This window comes from Nelusetta ayraudi, unplaced genomic scaffold (assembly GCF_046127955.1).
Source record: "Nelusetta ayraudi isolate G7.1 ecotype Tasmania unplaced genomic scaffold, CSIRO-AGI_Nayr_v1 ptg000015l, whole genome shotgun sequence".
In the NCBI taxonomy this organism is placed as follows: domain Eukaryota; kingdom Metazoa; phylum Chordata; class Actinopteri; order Tetraodontiformes; family Monacanthidae; genus Nelusetta; species Nelusetta ayraudi.
This window is the reverse complement of record NW_027466065.1, coordinates 2,936,526-2,960,218: the sequence shown is the minus strand read 5'-3', so window position 1 is coordinate 2,960,218 and position 23,693 is coordinate 2,936,526. Positions and strand designations below refer to the sequence as shown.

Here is a 23,693-nt window from a genome sequence, read left to right as displayed (position 1 = left end):
AAAGCGCCTGTAGGTCTTGCATTTAGCGGCTGGCGGCTCATTAGCGGGGACAAACGTTGCCTCGGGGTGTGAACAGACACACGCACACAAACAGCGTTTCGGGCTTTTAGAGAAGCGAACTACAGAAGAAGACGGCGGTGCTTCATGTTGATAAAGATTTTAGGGTAGATTTATGTCTGCAGCTACGGCAGTAGTTTCCCTCGGTGCGCGCGCTCCCCGCTGCAGGTAAACTCCGCCACTTGTTTTGCACTAATGATGGGAATTTACAGGATTATAAGCTTATCAAAACGCACTGTGCCACTTTCTCCCAGCAGTTTGTTTTCCCCCCGGCTCGCGCAGAATAACCCCCTCGAGTCTGAAAATGTGCACGCTGCCTGTGATGTGTGATGGAGGGAGCTGGCCAGCCAGCCAGCCAGCCAGCCAGCCGGCCGCCCGCCCGGCCCGGCCAGCCTCCAAATCCGAGGATCAATTCCTTGGAAAATGAAAACAGACGCACCCATACAAGCTTGCTGCCACCAGTGGCACCGCGAGTGCGACGCCTCCTCCCTGCTTCCTGCTGCAACCACAGCTGTTACAGTTGCACTGGGCTGATGCTGAGATGTGTTGCCCCACTTATTCCATTAGTTCAGTGCTTCCGCACGTTCAAAAAGAGAACAAACTGGCTCTCGCTACATATCAAGTAAATTTTTGACGCCAAGTGCCTGGAACCCTGGAAATCCCCCCCAGCCAAATGCAGATTGGCTGAGAGGAATATCAAGACTTCAGATTTTGGAGTGTTTGTTGGTGAGTATCAGCTCTCTCCAAGTCTGTGCCAGAGCCAAGTAGCAAGAATTAAAAAAATATATTTACATATCCTGCCAGCAGCTAGGATTAGCTGTCTTATTTATTTATTTTTTTTATAGCATTTAGAGCTAAAAGAGCTAGCTAAGTGCGGATGCGGTGATGTGAAAGTCAGGCCTGGAACTGGAACATTAAGTAGCCACAGAAAATGTTTCTACTACTGATCGGATGTCAGAGGCACCAGGGAAGCAGTTCCAGTGATGGAGTGAGACTTTTTAAAAAGCTTCCACTCTGTGCACATGCCAGCATAATAACATAATTGAGTGCACAAAGTGAAATTTCATGCAAAATTAAATTGTTGATGAGTTTTTATGTTCGGCGAAGTTCAGCCGTAAAGCTAAAAACAAGCCTCTCTAACAAGCTTAGCGCACCGCATACTGTGTGTGTGTGTGTGTGTGTGTATGCGTGTGTCGGATGCTGTACATCCGTCCGGCTTTCTGACACAGGAGTTTCCTAACATGACTGATGACTCTTTAAACATATGGCGCAGTTTATGCAAGAGGTGAAAGCTGCGGGTGGCGAAATTAAACTCCTGCCAATGGAGGTTTTAAACGAATGGCACAAATCCAAGCATTCACACCATTGATTGACTCCTGAACGTTAATTATTGCACAAAAGTCCTTCCACGGAAATAAGGTCAATAACTTTACAGCCCATACATGTCTCGAGGAGCACACGCAGGCGCAGGCCTAATGTGTAGCATTAATCTGTGTGTGAACAGATGGCACGCGCTAACAAGCTCGGCTAAATGCAGCTATTGCTGGCAAGGGCCAAGACTGATCTCTGACTTCCTGATCCCAAGCCTCTTAATTAAATACGCCATTTAATCTATTCAACGTCCCGTCCGTCTGCTGCCCCCAAAAAACAAACAGCGCACTCACCGCGATGACGACGGCAGTGGGAGGATCACATCGCTGGAGCTCAGACTGGCACAGGCTCCCACTTACACGCTGAAGCCATTGTTATCGCCAGCGACTCTACGGTGTTGTTGTTCATGATGAGATATTCAAGGATCGTCACATTCACCAGTCTGTTTTCCACCATTAAAGGTCCGTAAGCTTGAGAACAGATTCAAATGCTGTACTTTCACGTTCGTATTGGTCCGAACTGAACCCCGGTTGGATTGATCACATCAGTAAATATGATTTAAAATTCATAGAATGTAGTCATGCTCCTACTGACCCTTGCACACATGCCCGGTAGTGTTTAAGATGACTCAACACGTACTAATTAAATTGGATTTCTCTGTCCTGTATCATATAGGTGGTGCTGCATTCTGTTTTTGTGGGACATCCTGCAGCAACTAGGATGTGTGGAACGCCTATTTTGAGCCTTCCGCAGCTACAATAACTGTCCGTGGTGCTGATAGGCCGCGCCGGTGACTAGCGTAGCTGTCCGTGGTCCTGTTATTCTACGGGTTTGAGCAGTGTAGCTGTCCGTGGTCCTGAAATTACCGGGACATTGTAGCTGTCCGTGGTCCTGGGCAGCGTCTGCGAACCTGTAGCTGTCCGTGGTCCTGAAACACCCGGTTTAAGCCTTAAAGCTCATTTGTGCTCCCCTTTGCAGAAAAAACAGAGCCGTGTAAGCCGACGAGAACAGCGCTACCCTTATCCATCTATACCACCTTTGGGTTGCAATTGACATTAAGATGCCCCCTCTTTAGGTCAATGCTCGGATTTGGAGACAATTAATTCTGAAGTTTAAGCATTTGTATTTGGGTTATTTTTTGTACTTTTTGTATTTGAACTGTTGGCTTCCTCATATATTAATACTGCATACGTTACTCTATGATGTATGACTGAGACTTCGCACTTCCCCTGTTAGCTGTCTAAGGTCCTTTTCTTTGAGCCTTAACCATGTTCTGTGGCTGTCCGCTGTCCAGAAAAGAAACCCATTTACCGGCGCATTACTCCAATAGCTGTCCGTCCAATGTCTTGCACGCTGCCTACCACCGCTGCCCTCAGTCCTGAAAGGTCTCATTCAGTCCTTACAAGATTAACATGACTGCGCAGCACTGAAAAGCCTCAACACGTCTACAGTCATTGTCCATCATTTTCTTTTAATGACACCTTCAAGATGTACCAGATGACTCTATCTCTCCACAAACCAGATTCAAGCTACTGTAGCTGTCCAGGGCCCTGAACTTGGTGCTCCGTACTGCACCTTGAGACCATATCTGTCGTTTAAACTGTCACTAGTAAAAGATTGAACAGCTGTATTTTAGCCATGCGTTGTCATTGAAGGTCGGCTGCAAGCAAACTCTCCAGTGTTCACACAGGAAGGGGTGGGAGGAAGAAAGAACACATATAGGATGAAAATGGCTTTGTTATACATGCTGTTTTGGCTCTGCGCTTCATTAAGTTACATCTTAAAAAATGGAACAGCTCCTATGAGACCAAAATGTGGATTATTTTTAGGGTGTTTACATCTGCCTTCACTAAACAGCAAAACAAAACTGTGGTCATTTGCCACTCTTTGCTCCTCATGAGCTACATTATGTCCCCAAAGAATAATAAGTCTGACATGGTTCCGTATGTGACACTTTTATAGACTCCTTGTTTATATATATTGTGTTTGGTTGGAGTCTCGCGTTTCTATTAAAGTCGGCAGAATGATTCTACATGTACTGTGTATAATTAAGTTAAAAGATTTAGCGTCTCAATAATTACCACCACAGCTGCGAGCCTTTATGAGGCAGGAGCTGCCTTTCTTGTTTTTTATTTCTGTCCTTTTAATGTGGCTGCATAAGGATGCAGAAAAACAGAAGAAATGAAAAACAATGACACTTTAATTTAGCCCGGGCAAAAATGCAACGTGTAAGCACACTACACATCCCATGTTTCTTGCACTTATTTTAAGTATTTTCTCCGATCTTGCAACACGCTGCAATAACGCCAGTGCTTGCATAGTCCATTTCTTCAACACATTTACAGTCGAGGTGCAGTGTGTTGGAGGACCGTGCTCTAAGGGCTGCACGATTCTGGATAAATGAGAGAATCACAATTTTTTGGTTTTGGATTGAGATCACAATTCTCTCACGCTTTTCTTTCAAAAGAAATATTTATTACACTCATTGCCAACAGTCGTAAGTGCAACATCAATAAAAAAAAAAAAAACTACAAAAAATAGACATCAGTCTCTCTGAACATGATGGCAACGTGCTTTCTGAACATACAACGAAGAAGAACATATAGAAAACAGCCTTTTTTTCTGCAGCCAACTGGTGCTTTGCTTCTTTGCTAAGATAAGAAAACAAGTCTATTAACATTTTCATGCTTCAGTGCGGAACGGAGACACGTAACAAGGTTTCCTCTTGTGCTAAGCACCCTTTCAGAAGGGGAACTAGTGGAAGGAATGCAGAGGTATTGCCTGGCGATTACAGAAAGTCTTGGATATTGACCCTTGTGTTCTCTCCACCAGACTAAGGGGTCCTCTTCACTATCAATATATCAACATTATGCGCTCTGGGGTGACGTTTGAGGTGGTTGAACAGATTTGTCCGCGTTTCCGTGCGGGACTGCAATTAAGCCATGGCACTGTTTGCGCGTCACCTTTTCTGACTTCCGTCATCGTCTTTGAAGCCTCAAGAGTTCCGCACCAGACTGAGATCCCTTTTTTCAGAACCAGGACAATGAAGCATTTTCTTCACAATCCATCTTGTTGCCGATACAAGTCTTCCTGTCTGTTTCCCGCGTTCACGTTGTCAGTAAGACAGCGCCTCTTGATGTTTTTCCTACCTGCCACCGGATTCGCTGTTCAAAACCACGTGGAACATTGTTGTCTTGTCATTTGCTATGTGAGAAAATAGGAGCGCTTGTTCTCTTGCACCTGATGTCCCGATGAAAAGATGTGCCAGAACCGCCACCATGTAGAAATAAGATCAATGTACGTGTGAAACAAGATTCTTTTTTTTTTTGTTTTACGATTAATCGTGCAGCCCTACTGTGCTCCCAACACAAAACAGCTTAAAAAAAAAAAAAAATCTGGACTATTTTCCTGAGTCGCCTGTTCTTGAGATGTGACATGGTGGTTAAGCGCAACATACAGCTGGCAAAAACACAGCCTGCACACATGGCGGGCACGCTACACAGTCTGGATCTAGTGTTACACCACCTCAGCAAGTCTGTCAGTTGGTGAACGGGAGACGATGAAAAGCAACTGGGGGAGGAAGGGGATGGGGGGTCTACTTGCAGCCCGATCTGGACCAGTCTGATCAGGTTGCCGGGAAGCAATTACGCTGATCCTGCTAGGCTGCAAGCAATTTCACCCCCGGAAACCACCGGCGAACATTTATTTTCAGAAGAACTGCAGCACTTGCTTGGAAATTGCTTCTTTAATGAAGCATGGGCCAGTCTGATATATTTCATTTAAAGGCCCAATGTGTAACATTTATCACATTAAACTGTGACATCACAGCCGGCTTGAGAAAGATGTGAGATCAAGATGGACATTAAAAAAAAGTATTAATATCAACGTTGGTGACAATGTGCTTTCATATCATTAGGTGGCGCTGTATCTGCCACATTGGCCCTTTGTTTTTATTTGTGTGTGTGTGTGTGTGTGTGTGTGTGTGTGTGTGTGTTGGAACTTGCGTAGCTTGGGACATCCACACCTTAACTTGGCAGTGGCGTTCAGGTGAGCTCGTGTCATTCCCAGAGCGGCCGACCTCCGCTTCACCTCCCCATAAATCCAACCATCTGATTATACAGTAATCATCTTTGCCCTTTATTGAAATGTAGAGAGGTAGGCACGGCGGGGTGGAGCGGCTCTGGGTCTAGAAGTTCCAGGTTAAAGTGTCTGAACTCGGCTCATTATTGCTCCGAGCCTCTCGCGTTCCCACGTGTCACCTCCTCCTCCTGCTCACGCCGGCGTCCTGCCCGACAGCTTCCCACCGCACCATGCGGCCTCGCACGTGTCACGGGTGACTGCAAAAACGGCAGGAGAGCGGAGCATCTCCACAATTACATTCACACTGAACCCCCGGAAGGCGGAGAGGAGGGGCGGAGGTGCCGCTGCGGTTGGCTAATCGCATCCGTGGCAATCAAACGGCGAACCGCGCAGCTTCTCGTCACGGGGCGTTTCCTGTTCTGTCAGTCAAGAGAGACTCTCCGCTGCTGCCACGACCCTGCAGGTGGCTTCCTGCACCGTAACCGGATTGGACGCGTCAGCTGAAGGGGGGTCAAGAGAGCCGACGAACCGAAACAATGATCATCGAAGATGCGACTTAGCAGCCGCGGCGACGGCGGCACCAGTCTAGCTAATGTAGTTAAGGGCGAACTAATGGGTTTAAGCAGGAACTTGCACTGGAGCTTGCAGCCAGTTAAACACTAATACTGCCTTGGCAACAGCGGCAGGGGCATCTCTTCAAAGTTCCTGCGCGTTGCCAAGAGCCACGCGTTTGATTCCGCGACCCGGCAAAGCATCGGAACTCTCGCTGTTGCGAACATCTTTGTCGGCGCCGGCGTAAAGTTGCACACCGTGGGCTGGACGGTGTCTCAAAGTCAAACACAGAGTGGAAAATATTGCTCAACGGCGGCATTAGCATGCAGATGGTCAGAGGTTAGGAGCGTGGGCTGAGGCAAAACATAAACTGTTTGAAAGGATTTGAAATGAATAAATAAATTAGAAAAGAAAACACCCACTGAACTGAGCGGCTCTTAAATGCCTCATCTCTCTGATTCACGGCGGTTAAAAGCCCGTCTGGTGCCACAGTTGTAAGTTGTGAGAGCAAATGAAGTGGAAGCGCCGCGCGTTTGATGCTAATAGACGCTGAGGAACTGGGAGAAGGGGTGTCGTATTGTGCTCTAATTGCATCCTGATTGCGTTAATGAAGAACATTAGTTCAGTCGTCAGCGGCAGGTTACGAGACTTGATGAGTGATTTAAGTGGCTGGTCAACAGACGGATGCAGCCGATGAGATAGAGGAGCGCTGGTCTGATTGATGGAGCCGTGACGCCGCAAGTGGTTGTGAAAGCTGCTGAAAGGAAAAGAAAGCTATATTAAAGACACGCAGTGTAGCATTTACTGACACCTGTTTTCATGAAATGGGACTGAGAAAACATGGATTTTTTTCGGGGGCTTACGATTCCAACGATTCTTCCAGGTTTAAATGTCAGAGGCAGGGCCTGATTGAGGTCTCTGCCTTGTGTGGCGGCAGCCTGGCATGGCCGGTCTGCCCGAGTTCTCCGAAAGCTGCAAAGCTTCCCGCTCCTCATCGATGCCGCCGTAATCATTGTTAATCCACCTCGCAGGTGGAGGAGGCCAGCAGGGCCAATCACTGCTGCTCTGCCACCGAAGAGGTTTCCTGGAAATAGCCTGTTTTCTGCAGGGTGGATCAATTTGTGTTGCTTAGAACAGCGGTTCCATAGCCCCCCGGCTGCGGACCGGTACCAGTCCGTGGGTCGTTTGGTACCGGGCAGCACAGACAGAAGAATTAACTTCTATTAAATTAATTCAGATTTGTTAATTACCTGAGTATGAACAATTTTATTTTGAAAAATTAACAGATTCTCTCCGTTACGTCCATCTGTGGCTCAACTCTTGACGCATGTCAAGGCGCTTCATCTCCAGATTATACACCCACAGGCCAGCAAGCTAGCGAGCGACATGAGCGGAATCAAACGTCTTTGGAAAGAGGAAAAGGCCCAGCGAGGAAACAGAAGAAGAAGGAAGCAAACGTTTACCAGACAACACCAGGAGTCCTACCACGAACTCCATCTCGACAGAAGATTCCTGCGCAACAAGCCCACTCTGCTTAACACGCGGCGACCGGCCCTCTAATGGGCCAATGAAGCCACTCAGAGACCCACAGCACCCTGCATTAAAAGACCAGCAGCATTTGGAGTGTTGAGAAAGAAAACAGCGTATGTTACTCATCATGTAATGTTGTTGTCGCCACGTTAAGAGGACGCTGCTAATAAAGTTCCAAACGTGTACGCAGTGGATTCACCTTTAGTATTATTATTATTTATTTTTTTTAAATACCACCGGGCCGTGGTGCCAAAAAGGTTGGCGACTGCTGGTTTGGAATTTTCCATCTTTTATCCTATACTGATTGTTTGCAGTAGTCGTTCACATCATTAAACGCTACTGCATAACAGGAACCGGCCCTTTAATTAAGTGCAAGTCATTTATGGTTAGATTGCCGCAATTTGGTTAAATATTTAGTGAAGGTAGAATATCCATCTCGCATTTCTACTCGGCCAATGAAACCAGAGCTGCACGAGTCGCCGGGCGGGATTTAAGACTCGGCAAAGTCGACTCTTGTGTGTCGGTAAGCTGCAGGTTTAAGAGGCGATTTATTTCTTGAATCCCCGCAAAAGGAAACTGGAGGCATGCATTAATTTATGCAAATAATAATGAGCTGGCAGCTCGGTGACCTTTTAATTTAATCATGCCGACATTCTCTCAAAAACAGGATTCATTTATTTATTGGTTGAGCGGGCGAGAGTTGAGGAGAGATAAACAGAGGTTGGGAAGACGGGCAGGTATAATAAACAGCGTGCCCTCCACCCCCTCCACCCCCCCCCCACCCCTCATGGCAAGAATAAAGAAGTGGCCTTACAGCTGCGTTAGCCTCTTCGCGCAGCGATAAGAGGCATGTTTCTGTGAGGCGGCGGCGGCGGTGGCGGGGAAACAAAAAATAATGAGCGAGGGAGGGAGGAGGAGTGGGAAGGAGCGAGATGCTGCGTCCGCCTCGCTATCAGCCTTCACTCTGCGTACCATTACGGAAACAGAGGAGTGATCCGTCATCGCTGAGACAGCAGCCGTAGAGTGGATGTTTACGCTCACGTTCCGCGCACTCTCGACGGACGTTCGCTCAGCGGAGGAGCCGGCGGCGGGGAGGGCGGAGAGGAGGGGCGGGGGGGGGCACTGCAGCGAGTAAAATCTCCAGAGCCGGACGAGTCGAGCGGCGACTCTCAAACGCCCGGACTCGTTCTGCGACTTGCCCGCAGTGGCCGCCGAAAATGTTGTCATCCACTTTCGTGCGTCCCGGGAAAACCGTTCCCGGAGTCTCACGGACGGAATTCCGAGGTATGGTAGCGAGCGTCTGGAGGAGAATGCAGGAGTGTCTTGCAGGCTGACTTGGGGGAAAATGGGAAGTTCCACCTTGTTTTGAGGCAAAATATCAACTTGTGGCCTCCAAGACTTCGCTCGGGGGCACTTTTGCATCACAGCCTGAAGGTTGTGGGTTCGATTCCCGGGCCACTGGGGGGGGGGGGGTGGAATTTGTATTTTCTAGCCCCTCCCACCCTCCAAAGACATACTGGCAAATAAACTGGCAACTTTGAACTTTTATCTGTAATTCTGAATGTGAATGCGGATGTTTGTGTGTGTGTGTGTGTGTGTGTGTGTGTGCGTGTGTGTGTGTGTGTGTGTGTGCGTGTGTGGCCCGGTTATAAACTGGTTGAACCCCACGTTCACCCCAGGACGGCTTGGACAGGCTGCAGCAGCCTCGGGGCAGGAAAAGCAGGGATACCAAATGGATGGATGGATGGATGGATGGACGGATGGATGGATGGACGGACGGACGGATGGATGGAATTCTTTAGAACTGTAAAAGAACATGAACAAGAACAAGAACAACTCCAGAACTCCATCACGGCTTAGAAAATGTATCCAAAGCCTCAAGATGGACACGGTGGCGAGCAATAAATGGGTAAAGTTGCCATTCTGGGGTGAACTGTCCCTTTAGAAGCCCAACACAGCGGCGTTCATCCTGCACCTAATGGCACGGCAAAAGACCACTTCCTCTCCGACAGGAATGGCACGCTAAACAGGAGCAAAATGGAGTGAAAATCAGCAGTTCCTCTCAGCCGCTCTCTCACTCCCTCACTCCCTCACTCGCTCTCCATATTTTTCAACCCCCCCCCCAGCTCCTTCTCTTCATAGCCAGAGGGGGCATTTGCATAATGCCTCCATATCCACGGGCCATTAGCACCGGCGTGAGTGGCTGGTGTGCATATATTTATTGGCTTGATCAATCAGTGCGAGCTAGTGTAGCGCTACAAACCGGCGAAACAAATCGAGTGCAAAGATGTTGCAGTGAGGAGGGAGGAGGTGGGGGGGTGGGGGGGGGGGGAGGGAGGGAGGAGCAGCGCTGCAGCTTAATTGGACGACTTTTAAGCGTGTAAAGCAGAAACTGATCAATTTGGGGAGCGGGGGAAAAAAAAAAAAAAAAGGCCAGCGGCTCCTCGCCTCCTCCTCGTCCCGACTCCGGGAACGTCGCCACCGCTCCTCAACAGATATTTGCGAGAAGCCGATCGCCCCGTCGTGACATCAGCGTGATGTCATGGGGAGACCAGAGGCGCTGAAGTGCTGCTAATTCTGATAAATGATGCGTGAGTTTATTACCCATGTGACCAAGGTTGCCAGTCTCTGGAGGCGGGAGGGAAGGGGAGGAGTGGGAGGAGGAGGGGGGGGGGTTCTGTTGCTGCTGCTGTTACTACAGCGCCTTGCTGTACTGCACATGTGTGGGTTTCAGTCTTTGCCCTCACTGGCAGCAGTCAGCGTCGTGTTGTGTTGTTCATATATGTACCAAGTGAATCCCCGACGGAGTTTGGCAGCAAAATTCTCAACCCTGAATGTATCAGATGACGAAAAAAACAAAACAAAAACAAAAACCTTGCACAATTAACTGCCGGAAACAAAATCCATCACATTTAACCCTCTGTTTGCAGCCTGACGTCTGGTTTCAGGCCCCTGCGTTTAAAGCCCGTCTGCTGCTTCCCTCGATTTTCAACCTCGAGTGCAGTGAGAACACAGCGGCGCGAGTCTTCGGATCGTTGTGAAACATAACATCCTGGCGGCGGTTCAACATCTCGCCATGTTCACACGTTGAGATGGGGAAAAGAAGAAAAAAAAAAGGAAAGAGAGAAGTTCCATAAATATCACAATATTTCCAGAGGTGAAACCCTGATACACTGATGGCACAGCGCTTCTTGTACCCATCACACGCCAAAAGCGCGTGATGGAATGGAGGGGGGAGGGGGGTTTCGAGATTCACACGCGCACACACACATACGCGGATATTCTTGTGCAACGCCTGACACGGCCTCGCGCGCTGACGGGAACACAGTCTCCTCACACATCGACACCCCCCTCGACAAACACATACACACGCGAAGGGGAGTGTGTGTGTGTGTGTGTGTGTGTGTGTGTGTGTGTGAGGTGTTGGTGGAGATGGTGGTGGGGGGGGGTCTAGGTGCGGTGCGTTTCCACCTCCGTAACCTGCTTACAGGCGGCTATAATTATCCCGCCGGCCCACGTGCGCGTCGAGCGCTTGCGCAGTTTTTTTTTTTTTTTCCTTTGGGGGGGCGCGTGCACAAAAGTTCTATTTCCTCCGGCTGGTCAGGTGCCTCAGTGGACTCACGCGCTCGCGCAAACTACGGCCACACCACCAGCGTCTCCAACTTGAAACCAGCAGCAGCGCCAGTTTTTTTTTTTTTTTTTTTGACCTTGCAACGATCTCCGCGCTGCATTTTTCCACGCAGTCACACCTTCTCTATCTCCGTCTCTCTCTCTCTCTCTCTCTCTCTGCTGCACCCACCAGCCACCAGCCCAACCCACACGCCACCCAAACCGTGCCCAACCACCACCCCACCCTCCCCATTGCTCTGCCCAAACCCACCCTGTCTGCCGCCCCACGCCCCAGTTCAGCATCCAGACAAAGCCTCCTCAGAGAGGAACCATCACACCACCACCACCACCACCTCCTCCTCCTCCACCTTCTCCACCACCACCAGCACCACCACACGCCTCATCCTCCGTAATCCCGCTGCTCCCGCAACCTCACGGGAGGAGGAGGAGGACGAGGAGGAGGAGGGGAGGATGATCCGACACCAGGTGGCGGCGAAGAAAAAGAACAAACATGAACGGGGGGGGGAAAAAAAGAGTTTCAACTTTCCTACCTTCGCTGCTGCTTGACGGTTCCCCGCTGCGGCTGTCAGGGCGCGATAATCTCCCCGAACGCCATCATGTTAAACGGCGAGCGCCGCTTCTATTTGTAACTCCACTCGGGTAGCTCCCAGCTCGGGGTTGAGGATGAGAATAATAACACTGACAGTGGCGAATACAAACGACGCCCCATACATGTGGATCGCCGTGGTGCCGTGTGTGTAATTATCCTCCCTCGGTGGCGTTAGATCCTCTCACAGTTCAATCCGCTCCTTTCCAAAAAGGGGTGCGTCCGGGTTTTTCTTTTCTTTTCTTTTCTCTCCCTCTCTCTCTCTCTCTCTTTTAGGATTCTCTACATTCTCACTGCGCCCCGCCGCCGACTACATCCTCCTCTCTGCTTCACCCCTCCATCCAGGGGGTGAGGGAAGAATCCCATCCGACTGCCAGCCAGCCAGCCAACCAACCAACCAACCACCTCCTCTACCTCCTTCCACTCTCCTCCTCTCCCGGTTCTCTCCTCCTCCTCCTCCTCCTCCTCCTCTTCCTCCTCCTCTTCCTCTCTGCGCTTCCTCCGCTCGCCGCCGAGCAGGTGCGATAGAATTCCGCTGAAAATATCCCAGGCACAGGTAGCTTTCGGCAAAGTGAGGTTATTCCAATGAAACTAATCCCGAGGGGGGCTCGGCTTGAGTTCGGCTCCTCTGAGATGCTCCGATGAAAATGCGCAGCCAAATTGTTGGAGGTGCGTAATTTCTTTTCGGGGTGGGAGAGATTTCTACTTGACGGCCGCGATCCGCTCTCCGTCTGTCCTCCCGAGTCCGTCTCGCGCCGCACGCAGCTTCGACCGGTGCGCCTCCTCCTCGGCAGGACCGCGACAGAGGAGGGCCACTGGCCGAACAGAGGCGGGACGAAGAGGCCGTGACGTCCCGCCGACACTCGCGTCCGAATCTCGGCGGCTCCGTACCCGCTGGTCCTCGCTCCTGCTCGCCGGTCGCCTTTTCCGGGCACACTTAATCCAAATTGCGCACCCGGACTGACAATCGTCGGCGCGGATCAAAGGCAAGGCTCTGGCTTCCTGCTGCTGCTTTCAAAATAAAAGCTCTGGATTTGGGCAAGCGCTCCAAAGTGCAGGGACGGACGGAGTAGACCCTGCGTGGTCAGGTTGTTTTTTCAGGCCCCCCTCAAAGGCCCCATTAAATGCGTTTATATAGCACCAGAATGATTTTAACCATATTATATGTTGGCTTTTAAAAAAAATGGCAATCAATTATGGGGTTTCTGGCAAACACCATCAAACTCCAAAGCCCCCACGAGTCAAAGGGCGCCCAGGCCATGACCCCACAGGCCTAATGGGTGATCCATGCACAGCTAGAACAGAAAGAATATCAATACATCTACATTGCACTTTTGCATTTATTGCACTTTTGCAGTTACTCGTGTGTAGTAACATGCTAAAAGGCAGCGGCTTTTGCACACAAAACAATACTGGGGCATCATGGTTGTCAAAGTGAGTCAGCAGCTCATATTCAGCGTCTTAACCCCCCAACCACATTCATTTTTGACACTTCACTGGTTAAGAAGTTTTAATATAGTGTCCATTAAATAAAATCAGCAATGTATGACAATACAACACACCAACTGATTTTAAATGTTTTATCATAAATATTTAATGTTGGGTTTATGACTATTCATTCTAATATTTAATGTATATATGGGAAAAAATACTTAATAACTCAATATTCTTTTTTTAAAGGCTCCCCATTGTATGTATGTATTTATTTATGTATTTCTTTATTTGCTTATTTATTCTATTTACAATTTGTGATTTTTAGATTTTGGCATTCAGTTAGCTAAAGGTTAACTACGTCCAGTTAGCTATGCTCGCTATATAACATTCACTGCAGCTCTCTACTGTCAATGCAGCTTTAATGGCCAATAACCTACAAGATTGTTGTCGTTCTTTTTATTTTGAAGTCCTAATCCCATCACTTCCGGGCCACACCCTGATAACACCATCGGCCTTGACGCAGCCTGAAGTCCGTTGCATGGAAGTTGTTAAGAAGCCTCTCAGCGGGCAGGCAGCACGCGGGGAGCGGATCAGCTCGAGAAGAAGAAGACGTCCATCAAAGTATGCGGTTGCTTTGTACATCGCAGTTGGCTGCTGACTGCCTGCCTGTCGCAACCAAAGGCAAAAAACACGAGTCGATCTGGAAATCTGCATAAACCTGGCTTGGAAAAAACAAAAAAACAAACAAAACAAAAAGAAAATATTATTGTTGTGACAATAAATCTTGAACAGACTCATTTGAATTTCATCACTGCAAAACTCAATATTATTGCGTTTATTTTCAACTTGATTACTTGATATTGGATTTTCTCTGTTATCCCATTAAGATGAAATGCCGTCTACCCTTTATAATGAGAGAGAGAGAGAGAGAGAGAGAGAGAGAGAGAGAGAGAGAGAGAGAGAGAGAGAGAGAGAGAGATTCCAAAATACAATGATTTATTTCCAGGGTTTCACACCTGTGCTGGGTTTGGTTTGGTAGCAAAGAGAGAAGCTCTTCTTCACGCTTTGGCTTTACCAATGTTGAGAGTCAAACTACAACTACCTCGTTTGATACCTTCACTGATCCTGTGTCACATAATGTATTTAGTGGAATTTATTTTTAAACGGTATTACTTAATTATAACGAGATGATAGAAACGATCAGAGATGAGTAATAATCTCTTTCTGTGCTGATTTGCACCAGCACGATGGGCTCTGAAGCTTCACATCACTAATATTTTATATCGTTCCCGCTGAATATTTGATCCTGACCGACACCTATTCCACATTTTTCATTGCAGTCCATTTATTATTCCTATTATTGTTGTTTGTGAATTCTGCTGTTTCCCTCATTTCCCCCTTTTGATGTCTTATTTATGCTTTCATTATTTGTTTTTGTTTTGTTTTGTTTTTTTCCATTTAAATTCCCATTTTGAAGACTAGCGCGTTGATGGAACCTCCTCCTTGCCAAGAGGTGGTTTCAGGGTTGTTGTCTTTTAGCCTTATTGGAGAAACAGCTGATGGATACGTTTTTATTAAATAAACTCAGAGGTCATGAACACATGTCTGAACATTACGCTCCAGAAGTCTTTCCTGGTCCTTTCCGTTAAAAAGAGAGACAAATATTTTAGTTTTTTTGGCAAACTCACTCTTTGATTAACTATCACTCATTTCAATGAGCAATCTAACCTGATATTTCTCTTAATGTTGTTGACCTACCCGGTGACAATACTTCAATTTCGACACTAGTTGTTGAATTTTTTTTTTTTTTTTTTTTTTTTTAAAACCTGCCTAATGCTTTGTTTTCCGACGTTGTTGCTAATGCGCTACATTAGATGCTAGGCTGGCAGGCGTGTCGAGCAGAAAAGTGGCGTCATCAGCTTTGCATTTCAGACCACAGTGGAGATACTGAACTGGCACTGACCAACACTGCAGTTTGGTTAGTTTGATGGTGAATCAGTATTTTATTTTTTATGATAAATACTATGAATATATTGGAGCAAAATCAAATTATTTTGTAATATTTTGACTTTCATTCTGTACCTTTTGTAAAAACTCTGTGGATGTATCTTTTAAAAAAAAAAAAATCACCACCTTTAAATGCTTAAAGATCCATAAAACAAACTATATATATATATATATATATATATATACACATATATACATATATATACATATATATATATATATATATATTTTATTTTTTTATTTTTTAATTTTTTTCACTTATCCCCCCCTCCAGACATGTTTTGTGTGCAATCGGTCAGCATCAGCTCAACAGCCTCATTGTACATGACAATAAACCAGGGTAATACAGACCCGGGGCCGCTGCTCTACTGCCAATCAGTTTATTGATTGGCTCTTAGCGGCTGTTAAAGTCACTGAGACGTTGTCAGGTGGCTGCCGGCGTCGCTCGGCGCTGGAATCACTTCTCATTTGTTAACCACTCGAAGCCAAATCAGTCGACCGTTGATAACCCCCCCGACGTAATAGAGGCAAGAAAATGAAATGGTTAGGAGACGTTTGGGCGCAATAAAAGCTCTTATTTATTTGTTTTTTTTTATCGTTTTACAGCCCCCATTGCGTGAAGTGACCACAGGAGACCATCTGCATGGACTCGATAGAGACAGTGGCTCAGGAGATGATCCAGTTTCAAGGGGTTGACACTATAACTTAAGCGTGGCATGTTGTGGGATTTTATTGATCGAAGGTGGAAAGCCGAGATAAAAACACAATGGTGTTAGTATTCTACAGTATTCTGTAAGTGTCCATCAACCATGAGATCTGTGTTGAAAATCTCTTCACGCACTGACATGTTTTTTTTTTTTTTGCTTTTTTTTATCCCTTGCATCTTGTCCAGACTTGGAGTGTCTCCTCTGAGTCTCTGCTGGCTGAGTCACTGACACGCGTCGGCTTCTTTGGCGTCCTTGGCTGAAGCACTAATCCTTCCCTCTGACTTTTAAGTGATGAGCAAAGGCTCTGGCCCTTCCCCGTCGCTATCCCGACACATCGGCTCTGCGATATTTCTCTGAGGGGCGGAACAAAATGGCTGCTTATCTTGCTCTCGGGGTCGACGGGGGGGCTCCTGGAAACTCCACGCAGGGATGCCGGCACCTTCTCGCTGCCGGGCAACAGTGCGGGGTAAATTCCAGACACGAGCGATAAGGTTCGGCCCTCGAACGGGCTCCAGGCGGGATGTATGCAGCGAGCACGTCGTCTCCGCCGCCTCTCCTCGACCGCCAGCAGCGTATAATCTTTTCAAGGCTTCGTCAAGCGTCCTGTATGGATGCACCCCGTGAGATTGTTTACATCTTTGCCTGAAGCTAACGGAGGGAAACATCAATATCCTAGCAGACCAGATTATCTATTGAAGGTTATCTAATTACTTCCATGAAGTGATATTTTCTGGCGCGCAGAAGAGCATCCGGTCCAAGACATGACTTTTGTTTTGGCGGGCTTTTTTTTGTTTGTTTGTTTGTTCTGTTTATTGGGCATCGCCCAGGCTAATCTCTTTAGCCGCAGCCGTTGTTTTCCGCTGCTGCAAAGCAATTGCTCGCATGGTTTTCCGAGCGGCTCTCCTTTTGTGCCTTGTCGTGTGTAAAAGAAGCCCACGGGTCATGGAAAAATCAAGGCCGATTGAAACGCCTTAGTATTGGACGTTGCAAGGACAGAAGAAATCTGTCGGATCCAGCTGCCGCGGAAAAATCACACTCACCCTTCTATCTGCCACCTATCTATGCCATGGATGCATTTGATTTATTCCGAACGTGGATGCATTTCGATGCCGAACGTCTCGGTACGTCCCTGGGAATCTTGAGAAATGCCGCGTTGCTCTGCCGCTTGCCCCGCACTTCCTGCCGATCTCCGCAACGCGCCGGCTCTTAATGAGCGCGTGGTCGTCGCTGGCGGTCACCGGCCGGTGACTCTCCCCGCGCCTCGGGCTTTTTTTAAACCTTAGGCTTCCAGTGGTGCCGATCAGCGCATTGATTGTCTGATCATCCGTGTTGGAAACGGCGGTAAGACTGAAAATAATTGGCCGGCTGGCTGCGGAATCCCCTCGGCAGAGGCTCGGATGAGTGACCGCAGCGGTCGACACCGCAAGCAATTTGAGTTGAGGTCAAATACGGGAGCCGCCGCCGCCGCCGCCACTTTAGTTACCCGTGTTTTATCATTTGGAAGCATTTCAGTAAAGCTTTTTGATGTACCCTTGATTTATTTTGTATTACTTTTGGATCAAACAGAACACTTGCCTGGCGGGGCCCCCCTAAATTCTCCAAACTCGTCAGGATTTGATTGGTTCAGCCGCATCGCTGGATACCAGTGGAGACGGAGAGAAAGATCCCGAGGACTCGACCCAGCGAGGCAGAAGACGAGAGCACAAAGGCGCCATCTGTATCAACATTAAGCCGGCGAAGCTTTGGCCCTCCGTCGCCGTGGATCAGGCTATCGATTAGCTGTTATGGCAGCTGCAGGCGGCGGCTCATATTGGCTGAAATCCTTTTCGGGCGCAGACGAGTGGCGGAGAAAGTGACCGCAGCACTTTCAAGATTCTCAGCATCCTATGGACCTTATGGTTTTCATGAACTGGCTTCCGCCTCCGCTCAGCTTAAACTGGGCATGTGCAGAGGTCTCAGGTTCTGGTCCAAAGCAGATGGCCGTCACTTCATGCTTGCTCTGGAGCGAGGGTCACCATCACGGTGCCCGCGGGCTCCAGGTCGCCCCCGAGAGCCTGACTAGTCGCCCGCAGGCCTGTTCTAAAAATAGCACAACTCAAAAATAAAATGATTTAAAATACAGTATATATATATATATTTTTTTATACATGAGGTCTATAGAAGTTCAGGTGAGCTTTTTGAAATGCCTCTAAATAGGATTCAGTGCTTCATATATAAAAGTTGATTGACGTGTGATTTCTTTAATCTGGCTCTAAAATTTTAACTTCCACTCACAAAAGCAAGGAAAAAAGACGATGTAACTCTGTCCAGTTTTGGAAAGATTCAGCAGCGACAGTCGGAGTACTGACCACATACCCAATGAAGTCAACAGTGGTTTCCAGATTTTAAAATGACAGCAGTGGATTGGAAAGGTTGCCAGTTTATCGCAGGGTTTGTTGGAGTGGAAGCCACACAGGCATCTGGTGGTGCTTCTAATAAAACAGATGAATGGAATGAAAATGATTTGTTGTCTGATTGAAACATCATAATCAGGCTGCCTTGTTATCAGTTTGAATCTCTCTTTAATCAAAGGTTTTGTCTTTTTTTTTTTCAGAACAACAGCATGCTTTTGTTTTCTCTTCCCTTTTTTTTTTTGGCTGCCATCCTCCCCTGACTGCACTCTCACTCGCACTCAGCCACCCCACCTATCGCCTCCGCGGAGGCGCATTGAGGCGCATTGACACGGCCGCGCTCGCCATCGCAGGCGGACATTCAATCAGGATGGAGTCTTGGAGGCTGAAAGGAGCAACGGATATCGCAGAGAGATAAAGGGTTACATTGTGCACGGAGCAAGTCTTGGAAGCGCTTGAATTAAGGTAGCGCTCTGACAAAAGAGAGTCGAGTAGACGTTCCCTGGAGCCAGACATGGAAATTGGTGCTTTGAGAAAGGAGCCTAGTACGAGGAGGGTGGGGGGGGGGGGACTGTCTGGATGGGACAATGACAGCTGTGTGACATCAGAGGAAGTGAGTGCTCCCAACCTTCTCTGCTGGCTAATAGTTACAGGTGCAGACAGGGGGGCAGAGGCAGGAAGTGGATGGAGGTAAGAGGAAGTAGCAGCAAAATGGAGCAGGAGAGGAAATTTGGACTGGTGCCCCATCCTTGCTGTCACTCTGTCCTTATTCCGCTTTTTTTTTTCTCTGTGCCAAAGGCTGACCAAATGACTCCTCCAATTATCTGCCTCTAGAGGGAGTGATAAAGTGATAAAGTCAGGATGGGTTTGTGTGCGAGGGAACCTCTGCGTAGTCCGACTGCACACTGACATCCTTGCTGCAGTCGGGCATTCAAACCTCTAAAGAAAAGACAAGAGAAAAATCATTGTAATCACCGTAATCGGCATTAATTAAACGTAACAAAGGGGCTCCCCCTACAGGCCGGAGGACCAAACTAACAGACAGTTTAAATTTTCTTTTCCAGAACTTTCGGGGGGGGGAAAAAAGATTTGGCAGTGACTTAGGTTTTCATTGTGAAGGCTGCTTCAGTGAGCATGTAGCTCCTGGAAAAATGACTTTCTACTACGATTAAATTAGTCCCAATCAGCTGAGCCTAGAGAAAATATCCCTCTCACCATATAGGAATTGATCCTGAAGCATTTTTGCTCTTGGAAACATCAATATTTGAGTATTGAATCCCCAACAACTGCTATTAGCTTTTATTGTTCTCAACCAATCAGCTCTACTCGTCTGTAGTCCTATAGCAATTTACAACAACTCAAAGGTGACCAAGGAACTTTACAGTAAAATGAAGAGGATAACACAGGTAAACACTGTGAAATAAGCTGGGTACTGAAAGCCATCCTAGACAATGACTTCCAGCCGAAAATACCTCAACTGTGTCAGTTCGAACCGGTGTGTACGTCTCTGTGCTCGTCCCCGAGGAAGTGGCTGCCTGCCGAACGGCGCTGACAACACACAGGTTGAGGTGCAGGAACAGGAGATGAGTAAGTCTTTGAGCGCGGAGCCCCTGGCAGAGGATGGAAACCCTGTGGGGAGAGCGAAGGTTTGGGTTCTCGTTTCTCCTGCAGCTCAGTCTGTTGATGTATGTCGCTAATAACGCGGCGTTTTGCATGAGCCTCGGTGGAAAACATGGCAAACACGCCGCTCAGAAACGACTCGAAAGAGAAATGTGTCATTGTTTTAGTCTATACTGTACAGAAAGCAGCCATTTTTGTTTTCAGCTGCCTGCTTTGTTTGTGCCCTGTGCTTTTTGTAAGCAGAATAGGTGCAAAGGTCCACGCCCTGGCCTGTGATTGGCTGCAGCTGGGACACCGTTAGTTAGTTGTCATTTGTTTCTCTTGGTTTGGTTAGCTTAGCGTCATTGCCTCCGAGTCTTTTGTTATTTTGGTAAATCCAACTTTTGTTTTAAATAAACTAGATGCCATTGTTTTATCCTATTTTATTTCTGTGTTTATGGCAGCTTGGGACTTGGGGAAGATGGGGCCTTTTCATGTCATGTCTCAGACCTCCCAGACTGGGGCGTAACAATATTCAGTGTTACAAAGAAACGTCAGGATGCCCTCTCTTTTGTCCAAAACTCCTCCAGGGACACAGAGCCTCCCCAGGGTTCCTCTTTTTTCTCTCTCTCTAATTTCCTGTATTTGTATCAAACCCGTGTTTTCTTTTCAATTTCCTTGTTTCCTCTGCGATACAAACACGCAAACACGAAATCCTTCCAAGAAAACTGTTGTGTGTTCCCAGAGTGGCTCACTCTGTTCTGTCGCTTTGCCCCCCCCAAAACTTCCCTTCCTGTTCAAACCCTTTCGTTGTTCAATATGTTATTTGGAAACATTTTCAGGATCTGAGCTGACACCGCGAACCTGAAGGTGGCGCTGTGTCGAAGTGGCACGGGGCATCGAGGGCGCAGACAAAGAGGAGATATCGCAAATGCATTTGTCCTTTTTAGACTGCGATTGCATGACGCTTCCATTCCGGTGAAGCGGTTAAACATAAAAGTTGGCCTTTTATGCCGGCGGAGTCGTACAGCGTGCGAGAAGCCTCGGCATGAGGTTCATTAGCAGCTGCGCTTTGACAGCTCTGACACTGTCGGCTTTGTGCTGGAATAATAAGGCCGGGGAGAAAAAAAAAGGGAAAAATACTCCTCTCTCTCTCTTTCACACACACACACACACACACACACACACACACACACACACACACACACGGATGTGGTGACGGAAAAAAGGAGGAGAAAAAAAACCTCGTGGAAGAACACGCTGAACTGTGGTTTGAATTGGGGGGGTGGGGGGCGTGCGGCCCAGGGGAGGAGCTGTTGGCGTTAGATTATTTCCAAAGAGAATTTTTGAGACGCCTCTGGACGTGATTTAGCGCTGTGCAAATAAAAATTGACCGGTTGATTGATTGATTGATTGATTGATTGATTGATTGATTGTCTGGGCAATATCATCATTGGACAAGACAGCCAATGATGTCTGGTGAATCTGTGAATGGCCGTTGTGAGCGGATTTCTCGCTCCTGTCGCTCAGAGCTAAAATTATATATAAAATAAATATATAAATCCCAGGAGTAAACACTGGCAACTCTAATGTTGTTTTTCCCAATCTCTTTTTTTTTTTTTTTTTTTGCTCTTTACTCTCGTCAAGCAGCTCCACCTGATTTTATTATCAAAAAACATCCCCAGGAAGCACCATTAAGCCCTCATGCAGCTTTGATATAACTGGTGGATTAAAAAAAAATAAAAGGAAGTCTCAGAGGGCGGAGCCAACACTGAGGGGTGTGGTCGCTAACCTGGGAGAGGCATTGATGAGGTTTAAATGCCCTTTGTGACATCATCAGAGTGGTTGGTTAGACACAATTTATCCTAAGAGATCTCAGAATTTACTTTTTCTTTTTTGTAAATGCAACACCTTGAAATCTCGTGTATTTTTCTGCCTGCTTGAGTATTAAAGTCGCGCCTTCTTTCCACATCGTTGCCAGTTTGTCTTGTCTTCTCTGCGAGCGGTCGTCCGGCAGGTTATTTATCATCAGCCTGATGAAACAGACGCATTATTCCCAGCGTGGCGCCGAGCTACTGTGTCCACCTGCCTGTGAGTTCCCGAAAGAGGAACTTTTCAGACTTTTGTTTGTTTCGGCGGAACAAAAGGTCAACAAGGAGCTTCCATATATATATATACGAGCAGCTGCTGGCTGCTCGCGCTCGCAAAATATTGCGCCGGTGAATTCAGCAGCGCCGACAGTGTGGCCCGGCAGAGAGAAATAGGGGGCGACCGGCAATCAAAACTGTTCCACGAAGGCGGGGATGGAAGCTGCGCAGTCGGCCCTGTCACGCGACTCCATCAGAAACCAGCCGCAGCCCTCGGAAACAGCCACCCTGGAAGAATCATAACCTCGGCTGGCAGAAGCTAAATTTAATTAGCGAGCCTGCAGGTCGCCGCTTTCAGCTGTTAACCACCCGCAGGTCTATCGGCAGTCGGCCATCATGTGATGAAGCCCCCCCCCCCCCTCCCCTCTTCCCCCCCGCAATCACTCGCCTCTTTATCAGCGAGGGACGCCGCTCGGCTCCCTCCCTCACCTGCACACCTGCGGGCGAGCGGCTCGGCCATGTTCATCTCTTCTGGGGGGGGGGATAAAAAAGATACACAGCTTAAAGTCACATAGCATCTGCCTGGCAACGTGTGTGTGTGTGTGTCTGTCTGTGTGTGTGTGTGTGTGTGTGTGTGTGCGTGCGTGTGTGTGTCCAACCCTTCGCCCGCCGCATGTTCCATTCATGGCAGCAAGATCTGCTCCACTCGCTGCCTCGCAATGTTATCTGGCTGCGATAAGGCCTCCAAAAAACTGTGTGTAGATATGGGGCTGCGTGTGTGTGTTTGACACACTCGCACACACACACACTGCACAGTGCCAAACAGATAAGCCTTCCCTGCAAGCTTCTTATTCATGCAGCCCTTAACAAGACGAGGCCACAATCACTCTAAACCCGCTCTTTGCTTGTTTACACTTCAGCGTGACCAAAGTGATCTGGTTTGCACTTCTGTGTGTGCGTGTTTGTGTGTGTGTGTGTGTGTGTGTGTGTGTGTCGCACACTCAAAAGGAGATGGCCGTGCATGCTGCACGAGCGTGCGTGCATATTTGCCTTTTTGCATTAATGGTGTGCGTGTGTGTGTGCGTGTGTGTGTGTGTGTGTGTGTGTGTGCGTGCGCGTGTGTGTGCACCCTGACAGATAAGCCTCCTCTGCAAGCCTCTTATTGGTTCAGCGGCGAACCTCAACAAGGCTGGCATCACTAATAAACTCGCACAAAAGGAGGACTCACGCACACGCCGAGGCAACATGTTGTAAGCCCTGCGAGTCCCCCGGGTGACACTGACAACCGAGGGGAAGGGGGGCGGGGGGCGGGGCGGCGGGGGGGGGGGAGTTTTGAGTCTCAATGTTTTGCGTAGCGTCGAGCCGCAAAGCCAAAGGCTGCTTACGGGATGCAGCGACAGAGGGTAAACGCTGTGAGACTGAAATATCTCTTCATGCCTCAGTGAAAATATACAATGGTATACATGCAGTATTACCTAGTAATCTATTACTAAGTAATCCACTGCTGTAATTAAACTACTTTTGGAGTAACAGAGTAATGTAACGGGATTACTGTGGCAAAACTGGTAATTATATCATAATTACTTTATCAAGTAACAATTGCATTACTTTTCCAAACATTTTGCAAGCTAAAAATATCTTATTATCCACAAAATGTCTGAAA

The 23,693-nt window shown here is 47.8% G+C and overlaps 1 protein-coding gene across 1 annotated transcript in view; it reads right to left on the bottom strand.

The window, feature by feature from the left end:
- lrfn5a (leucine rich repeat and fibronectin type III domain containing 5a) overlaps positions 1–12,612 on the bottom strand; it is an 81,245-nt gene extending 68,633 nt beyond the window's left edge. Inside the window, exon 1 of the mRNA XM_076023476.1 lies at positions 11,751–12,612. The gene's annotated coding sequence lies outside the window, so the exon portion shown is untranslated. The remainder of the gene's footprint in view (positions 1–11,750) is intronic.
- Positions 12,613–23,693: the final 11,081 nt, after the last annotated feature.